Source organism: Bolinopsis microptera, chromosome 5, assembly GCF_026151205.1.
Source record: "Bolinopsis microptera isolate Bmic1 chromosome 5, MBARI_Bmic_1.0, whole genome shotgun sequence".
In the NCBI taxonomy this organism is placed as follows: Eukaryota; Metazoa; Ctenophora; class Tentaculata; order Lobata; family Bolinopsidae; genus Bolinopsis; species Bolinopsis microptera.
Window position 1 is genome coordinate 2305276 of NC_087076.1, and position 7626 is coordinate 2312901.

A 7626-nucleotide genomic window follows, 5' to 3' on the forward strand; every position below is an offset into this window, starting at 1 on the left:
GGGCCCCACCCCGTTCCCCTGATGAAGCCCACGAGAATTTCCCCTTCCCCCCGGAAGGTGCGGGTAATCTTGTAAAACTTCATCGTGGGGGGATAGCCCTTGAATTTTTGGTTTTGAACGAGGATTCCTATAAGCCAAGTCATCAATCGGCTATTAGCCCCTCCCCTTGTCAACCCCCCTGTCACCGTTAAAAGGTTTAGGAGATCCGGATTGGGGGACCCCCATGGGCGAGGACGGTGCCGCCAAAACTTATTTTAATAGGGGAAAAATTTTTTGTAAAAAAATTTTTCCGTGGTGAACCTGGGGGAGGATCATTAAGTTCCAAATCTTATTCCCTTAGGGTTTCATGTTTTTCTTCGGGGTCGGTCGGGGAGGGGGGTCAAACCCCCCCCGATCGTTAAATCGCGGGGGTACGGTGGCTTCGGTCTGCTGGGGCAGCCCCAAATTTAGTTTTTTACCCACTTTCCCCAAACCTCAAGATTAACGGTTATCGTTTCCCCGGGGCGGATCCTTGAACGAGATTTACAAAAAAGGAACAACTTTAAACGGGGACCCGTTGGTCGTTATCGATGAAGAACGCGCAAACTGCGTAAGAAGTAATTGCAGAATTTAGTGAAACACGAATCTTTAAAAGCAAAGGGCGCCCTTGGGCTTCCCCAAGCACCGTTTGAGCGCGTTTTACAAACCCTTACCCCCCCGGGTTTGGGGCCCCGGTGTCCCTTTGCTGCAAAAGCGAACGGTCCCTTAAGTAGAGCGTGATCTGCGGAAGCCCTTTGTGGCCCGTGCTTCTCGGTGGGTAGTAAAAAATCCACCAGAGCCGGTTTCGAGGTGTCGTGTCTCGTGGGAGTGAAAGGGCGTTTTCCCAGATTTCCAACCCAACCCCAAAACGGCGAGAAGGAATTTAAACATACAAAACGGGAAAAAAAAACAACCAGGTTCCCCCAGAAGGCGAAAACAGGGGGAAAAGCTCAAATTTTAAAAATTTGGGTGCTTGGGGCAATTGTATTCCAAAACTTTCCCCCAACCGGGTTAAGTCAAAGCAAAAAAGAGGGGAGAATCCCGTTTTACCGGACGTCCCCCGGGGACGGGTTTTCGAAAGGGCGGGTTTTGGGATTTCGTAAAAGGGGAAAACCCCAAAAGCAAATATGACCGGACCCATAGCGAACAATACCCTAGGAAAGAGAAAAGCCTTTGAAAAAAGGGGGTTAAAAAGTAGGAAACCCCTTTAAAAAAGGGGAAACGAAGGAGCCGCAGGATGGTTTTTATTAGCCCTGGTTGGGGCCCCTTTTTTAATCTTCGGTTTCCCAGTACGGGGGGTCGCGATTGCCGGGGCACTATCCGGGTGGTGAACTTGGTTTACGGGCGTCAGGGGGAAGGGCCCCCCTTTGGGGGGTTTTTATGCCCTTCGCCCCGGATCGTCGCCCCGGTTGGTCCCCGGTCGTGCTCCCGGTTGGGCCCGGGGGGGCGGTCGCGCCCCTTGATGCACCAGTGAGGGGGGACGACGGAGGTTCTGTGGGTGTCCCTAAACTGAGGAATTTGGGGTGCAAATGCTTTACCGAAACCCCTTTGAAAACGGACCAAGAGTCCGTGTCGGAACCAGATGGCAAATTTGGGGGCACAAAGAGAAGTGGGCGGGGCCCAATGGTGAGATCCCGGGTTCGGGCGGGGCTTCGGCCGCAAGATTTTAAAGTGACTTGTCGAGCAGAGGTACCCAGGGGCCCCAAAGTGGTGAAATGCCCGAGTAGGGCGAAACCGGGGCCCCCGGGAGGCTTACGGTTTACGGCAATCTGCAAAGGGGGAAAGGGGGAAAATATGAAACCCTTGAGTTTCCCCCGAATTTCCCTCGGATGGACTCTGCCCCGTTTTTTAGGTTCGAATATTTAAGCCCCTTTGGGAAAAAACCCCACCTTTCCCCATTAAATGGGTAACTCCGATTTTAATTTAACCGGGGCCACAAATATTCCATGGCCCTTTTTTGCAAATCTCATAACCCAACGTTTGGTTAAGGGCCAAATTTGACGCTCATCAAAAACCCCCAAAAGGTGTTTGGGTTTATATGACAGCAGGACGGTGGCCTGGAAGTCAATCCGCAAGGAGTGTGTAAAAAAATCCCCTCCCAATAACCCGCCCCGAAAAATGGGGCCAAACGCGTGCTATAGGGCCGTTCGAGCAAATGCGAAGTCAACGAGTGGGGGGGGCGTGGGGGCTGAAGAAACCCCCTTTGGGGTGAGCCCGGGGCAAACGGCCCCCTGGCAGATTGGTGGTAGTAGCAAAAATTCAAAAGAGAAAATTTGAAGGCCGACGTGGAGAAGGGTTCCCTAGAAACACAGTTGAAAAAGGGGTTAGTCGATTAAGGAAATGGGAAAATGTGTTAAAATGCCCCATACCGACCACGTAAGCCGGGCCCCCTACGAAAGGGAAAACGGGGGTTAATATTTCCCCCAAAACCCGGAACGGGGGGGGTTCTGCCCTTCGGTTAAAAAGCGCAACCAAACGAACGGGGGACTCAGCGGGAGCGGAAGCAAGTTCTTTTTTGTTTAAAGAAGTCACCATGGAAAGGGATTTTCCCCGATTGGGCAGTGTCTGGTAAAAACACCGGCTTTTTGGGTGTTTTCCCTTCCGGGTGGCCCTTTAAAATCCCGGGGAGAAAAACTTCTGCCCGGTCGACCCAAAGCGCAGGTCTAAAGGGGTTAACAGCCTCTGGTCGATAGAACAATGTAGGTAAGGGAAGTCGGCAAAATAGATCCGTAACTTCGGGAAAAGGATTGGCTCTAAGGGTTGGGTCTGTCGGGCTGCAGCCCGAGACTTCGAAGCCTTAGGCGGACTGTCTGGAGTAAGGTTCGCCGAGCTCCGGATGGGCCGTCTTCGGCATCGAGGAGGAAGGCTGCAGCTTCGTCTTCGGACATTTCGGCAGACGACTAACAACCAACTTAGAACTGGTACGGACAAGGGGAATCCGACTGTTTAATTAAAACAAAGCATTGCGATGGCCGGAAACGGTGTTGACGCAATGTGATTTCTGCCCAGTGCTCTGAATGTCAAAGTGAAGAAATTCAACCAAGCGCGGGTAAACGGCGGGAGTAACTATGACCTTTAGGTAGCCAAATGCCCCCGTCATCAAATTTGTGGCCCCCATGAAGGATTAACGAGTTCCCCCCGTCCTATTCTATCTAGCGAAAAACCCACCAAGGGAAAGGCTTGGGCATAATCCCGCGGGGAAAGAAACCCCTTTTAGTTCTCTAGTTGACTTTGTGAAAAGACATGAAAAAGGGTGAGCTAAATGGGGAGCGTAAGCGAATTAAATACCACTATTTTTACGTTTTTTTTTTATTCGGTGAACGGAAGCGGGTGCAAGACCTTCTAGATTTTAAACCCCACCTTTCGGAGCGGTGCCACGGAGACACGTCAGGTGGGGGTTTGGTGGGGCGGGGACATCTGTTCAAACGATAAGCAGTGTCCTAAGGGGAGCCAAAGAGAACGGGGAAAACTCTTAAACAAAAGGGTAAAGTCACTTGATTTGATTTTCAGTTGAAACAAAACGGAAAACTGGCCCACGTCAGTTAGCCCGGGGAGGTTTAGTACTGTGTCAGAAAAGGACCCGGGATAACTGGTTGTGGCGGCAAGGTTATAGCGACTCGCTTTTTGATCTTCGATGTCGCTTCCTATCTTGGGGGCAGAATTCCCCCAAGGGCGGTTTTTTCCCCGCCAATAGGGGAAAGGGTGGGTTTTTGACCGCGGGACAGGGGGTTTTTTACCCAATGAGAAAAGTTTCCCAATAAATTCCAACTCTCAAAAAGTTGGGGAAAAAATTTGCATTTGCACTTGCTGAAAAAGGGAATGGGGGGGGGAAGCTACCATCTGTAGGGGTTTGGGGTGAACGCCTCTAGCCGAATCCGGTAGAACGGGCCAAAATACCCAGAGAGATGTTAGGCGAACAAAAAAGGCGTTCGGGTCCATGCACTCGGGGGGGCAACGGAAAGGGGAAAAAGCTCGAGGGGGAAATAATCGAAAATTAAAAATATTTCTTTTGTAAATCCTTTTGCAACTACTTTAAATTGGAAGGGGTATTGTAAGGGTAGAGTGCCCCGTTCACGATCCCTTTAGAAAGCCCAGTTCTCCTGATTGTCCTTTTTTTTTTTAACGGAAAATGTCCCCGGGGCCTTTGTTCGGACCGGAAAGTCGGGTCAGGGAGCGAGACATGAAAAAAGTTGGTCCAAAAGAAACCCCGGGGCCTTTGCTGGTTTTGGTAGCAAGCTTGAGGACCGGAAAATTTTTCTGGCTTTAAATTTTTTTTTCCCAAACACAAAGAACCGGGGCAAAAGAAAATATTCGCGTCACTTAAAAGGACCCCGGGTCAATACCCCCCTGGCCGTGCTCTTGTCCCAAAATGCAGGACCGGCTCTCGTTCAGCAATCGACATTCAAAATCGAGGACCCGGGAAACTTTGGTGGCTTGGATTTTTGCGACGGGGTTTTTTGGTGGCACTCGACGTTTTTGGGGCAAGGCCGGGAACGTTTTTTTTTTGGGGCGGTGCCTTTTTTGTCTCGGCGGGTGGGGGGGCCTCCAAAAATGTAAAAAACGAATTCTCGTTTCAAAATTTTAAAGGGCCCACATACAACACGAACCCCTCGCTTTCCAAAACCCTTGCATTCAAAGTGAAGGACCCCCCAAAAGGCGGGGGTAAACGGGCGGGGTAAAAGAGTGGATTTATAGTTCAAATTCTCAGCCCTTAGTCATGAAGTAAAGGGTGTTCCCTCAATGTAACTGCCGTATTACTTTTCCGGCCCGGGGTTTTAAAAGGGGGAAAACAGACAGCTTTTTCTCCTATAATACATACCCCAAACATGCCGGGGCCTTACCTTGGGAAAGGAAGTGCGATATGGGGGCTCGGAAAGCGGAGGTCGTTTTGAAACCATTTTTTAAAAACTTTATTTCTTTGGGATGTTGTGAGGGACCAGTTAGATGGCGACAGTCCCATTTAAAGAGAAAAGAAAACCATTTCCCCTCTTCCCGGCCCGGGACTTCAACAATGAACTGCCGGGGGCGGGGGAGTAATTTGCCTCCTTAAGGGACAAATTCCGCTATCAAGTCAAAGGGAGGGGAAGCTCCCTTTCTGAGTTCCCGCAAGGTTTTGGCGTACGAAAGGGGGCAAAAACTTTTAATACGATACCCGAAAAAAAAGCCGGGGGCCCTGACCCTTGGGAAACGATTTAGTATCGGGAAAAAAATGCCGGGGACGTCCCCTACAATTTCCCAAATTTTTTGGGCCCCAAAATTAAATTTTTTTTCTTTTAAAATTTTCACCAACAAAAGGGTTTAATAACATTTGATCAAAAAAATTTTAAAAAAATTTTTGCAAAATTGGAAAGTTTTTGACGTTTTGAAAAAAAGCAATATTTACTTTGACAACGGCAAGCCGGGGGTTTGGCCTATATGAGGGGGAAAAAGGGAAAAAATCGACCGTAAAGTCAAAGAAAACCCCGGACTAAAACTTTTGCCAGGGTTCTGAAGTCCGCTACTCGTGGCTGGATTCGTGATGCAAAGGCCGTTCGGCCCCGCAGAAAGGAGAATCGGTTTTACGAAAAGGGAAGCCAAAAGCTTAAAAAGAATCGTGAGTCGTCTGGGGGTTTAGAACGCGATTTCCCCTTTGAGAGATCGTCGTTTTTGGGCAGTCAACCGCACCCAAGGGCGTTTTTTGCCCCCCGCAGCTCACGGCCGAAACCCTTCCGGAAAGGATTTGCGATTGCCGTTCGAGGAGATTCGAAGGTGTAGGCAAACAAGTAGTTTCGTTACGAAACGCTTACCTAGCAAAAGCTGCCGGCAGTCGCTTCGTGCACTGCTCGTGTGGCCGGTCTCGGCAGAGGGAGCAATCCCGATGTCGAGACCGCGATGAAAGCTACCTGGTTGATCCTGCCAGTAGTCATATGCTTGTCTCAAAGATTAAGCCATGCATGTCTAAGTATAAACTTTTATACTGTGAAACTGCGAATGGCTCATTAAATCAGTTATCGTCTATTTGATTGTGCCCTTACTACATGGATAACCGTAGTAATTCTAGAGCTAATACATGCGAAAAGTCCCGACTTCTGGAAGGGATGTATTTATTAGATTAAAAACCAATGCGTTTAACGACGCTTTTCGGTGATTCATAATAACTGTTCGAATCGCATGGCCCTCGTGCCGGCGATGTTTCATTCGAGTTTCTGCCCTATCAACTTTCGATGGTAAGGTATTGGCTTACCATGGTGACAACGGGTAACGGAGAATTAGGGTTCGATTCCGGAGAGGGAGCCCGAGAAACGGCTACCACATCCAAGGAAGGCAGCAGGCGCGCAAATTACCCAATCCCGATTCGGGGAGGTAGTGACAATAAATAACGTTGCAGGCGCCAACGGCTTCTGCAGTCGGAATGAGTACAATATAACACCCTTAACGAGGAACAATTGGAGGGCAAGTCTGGTGCCAGCAGCCGCGGTAATTCCAGCTCCAATAGCGTATATTAAAGTTGTTGCAGTTAAAAAGCTCGTAGTTGGATTTCGGAACCGGCCGATTGGTCCGTCCTCTGGATCGTGTACTGATCGGTCTGTTCTTCTTCGCGAAGACCGCGTGTGCCCTTAACTGGGTGGGCGCGGGATTCGCGACGTTTACTTTGAAAAAATTAGAGTGTTCAAAGCAGGCAGTCGCTTGAATATCTCAGCATGGAATAATAGAATAGGACTTTGGTCTTATTTTGTTGGTTTCCGAGACCGAAGTAATGATTAATAGGGACAGTTGGGGGCATTCGTATTTCATTGTCAGAGGTGAAATTCTTGGATTTATGAAAGACGAACTTCTGCGAAAGCATTTGCCAAGGATGTTTTCATTAATCAAGAACGAAAGTTGGAGGCTCGAAGACGATCAGATACCGTCCTAGTTCCAACCATAAACGATGCCGTCTGCGGATCGGAGGTCGCTCATGTAAGGCTCCTTCGGCACGCTATGAGAAATCAAAGACTTCGGGTTCCGGGGGGAGTATGTTCGCAAGAATGAAACTTAAAGGAATTGACGGAAGGGCACCACCAGGAGTGGAACCTGCGGTTTAATTTGACTCAACACGGGAAAACTCACCAGGTCCAGACATAGGAAGGATTGACAGATTGAGAGCTCTTTCTTGATTCTATGGGTGGTGGTGCATGGCCGTTCTTAGTTGGTGGAGTGATTTGTCTGGTTAATTCCGTTAACGAACGAGACCTTAACCTGCTAAATAGTGACACGGTTCTTTGAACCGTGGCTCACTTCTTAGAGGGACTATCGGTTTCAAACCGATGGAAGTTTGAGGCAATAACAGGTCTGTGATGCCCTTAGATGTTCTGGGCCACACGCGCGTTACACTGATGAAGCCAGCGAGTATATCGCCTTCACCGGAAGGTGCGGGTAATCTTGTGAAACTTCATCGTGCTGGGGATAGACCATTGCAATTATTGGTCTTGAACGAGGAATTCCTAGTAAGCACGAGTCATCAACTCGTGCTGATTACGTCCCTGCCCTTTGTACACACCGCCCGTCGCTACTACCGATTGAATGGTTTAGTGAGATCTCGAGATTGGCGACGCCATGCCGCGAGGCACGGTGCCGCCGAGAACTTGC

At 49.3% G+C, this 7626-nt stretch overlaps 1 non-coding gene across 1 annotated transcript in view; it reads left to right on the plus strand.

The window, feature by feature from the left end:
• Positions 1-5897: 5897 nt before the first annotated feature.
• Positions 5898-7626, plus strand: part of LOC134816201 (small subunit ribosomal RNA) — a 1802-nt gene continuing 73 nt past the window's right edge. The window contains exon 1 of the ribosomal RNA XR_010160386.1: positions 5898-7626. This exon is cut by the window's right edge and continues 73 nt beyond it. This is a non-coding gene — a ribosomal RNA (small subunit ribosomal RNA).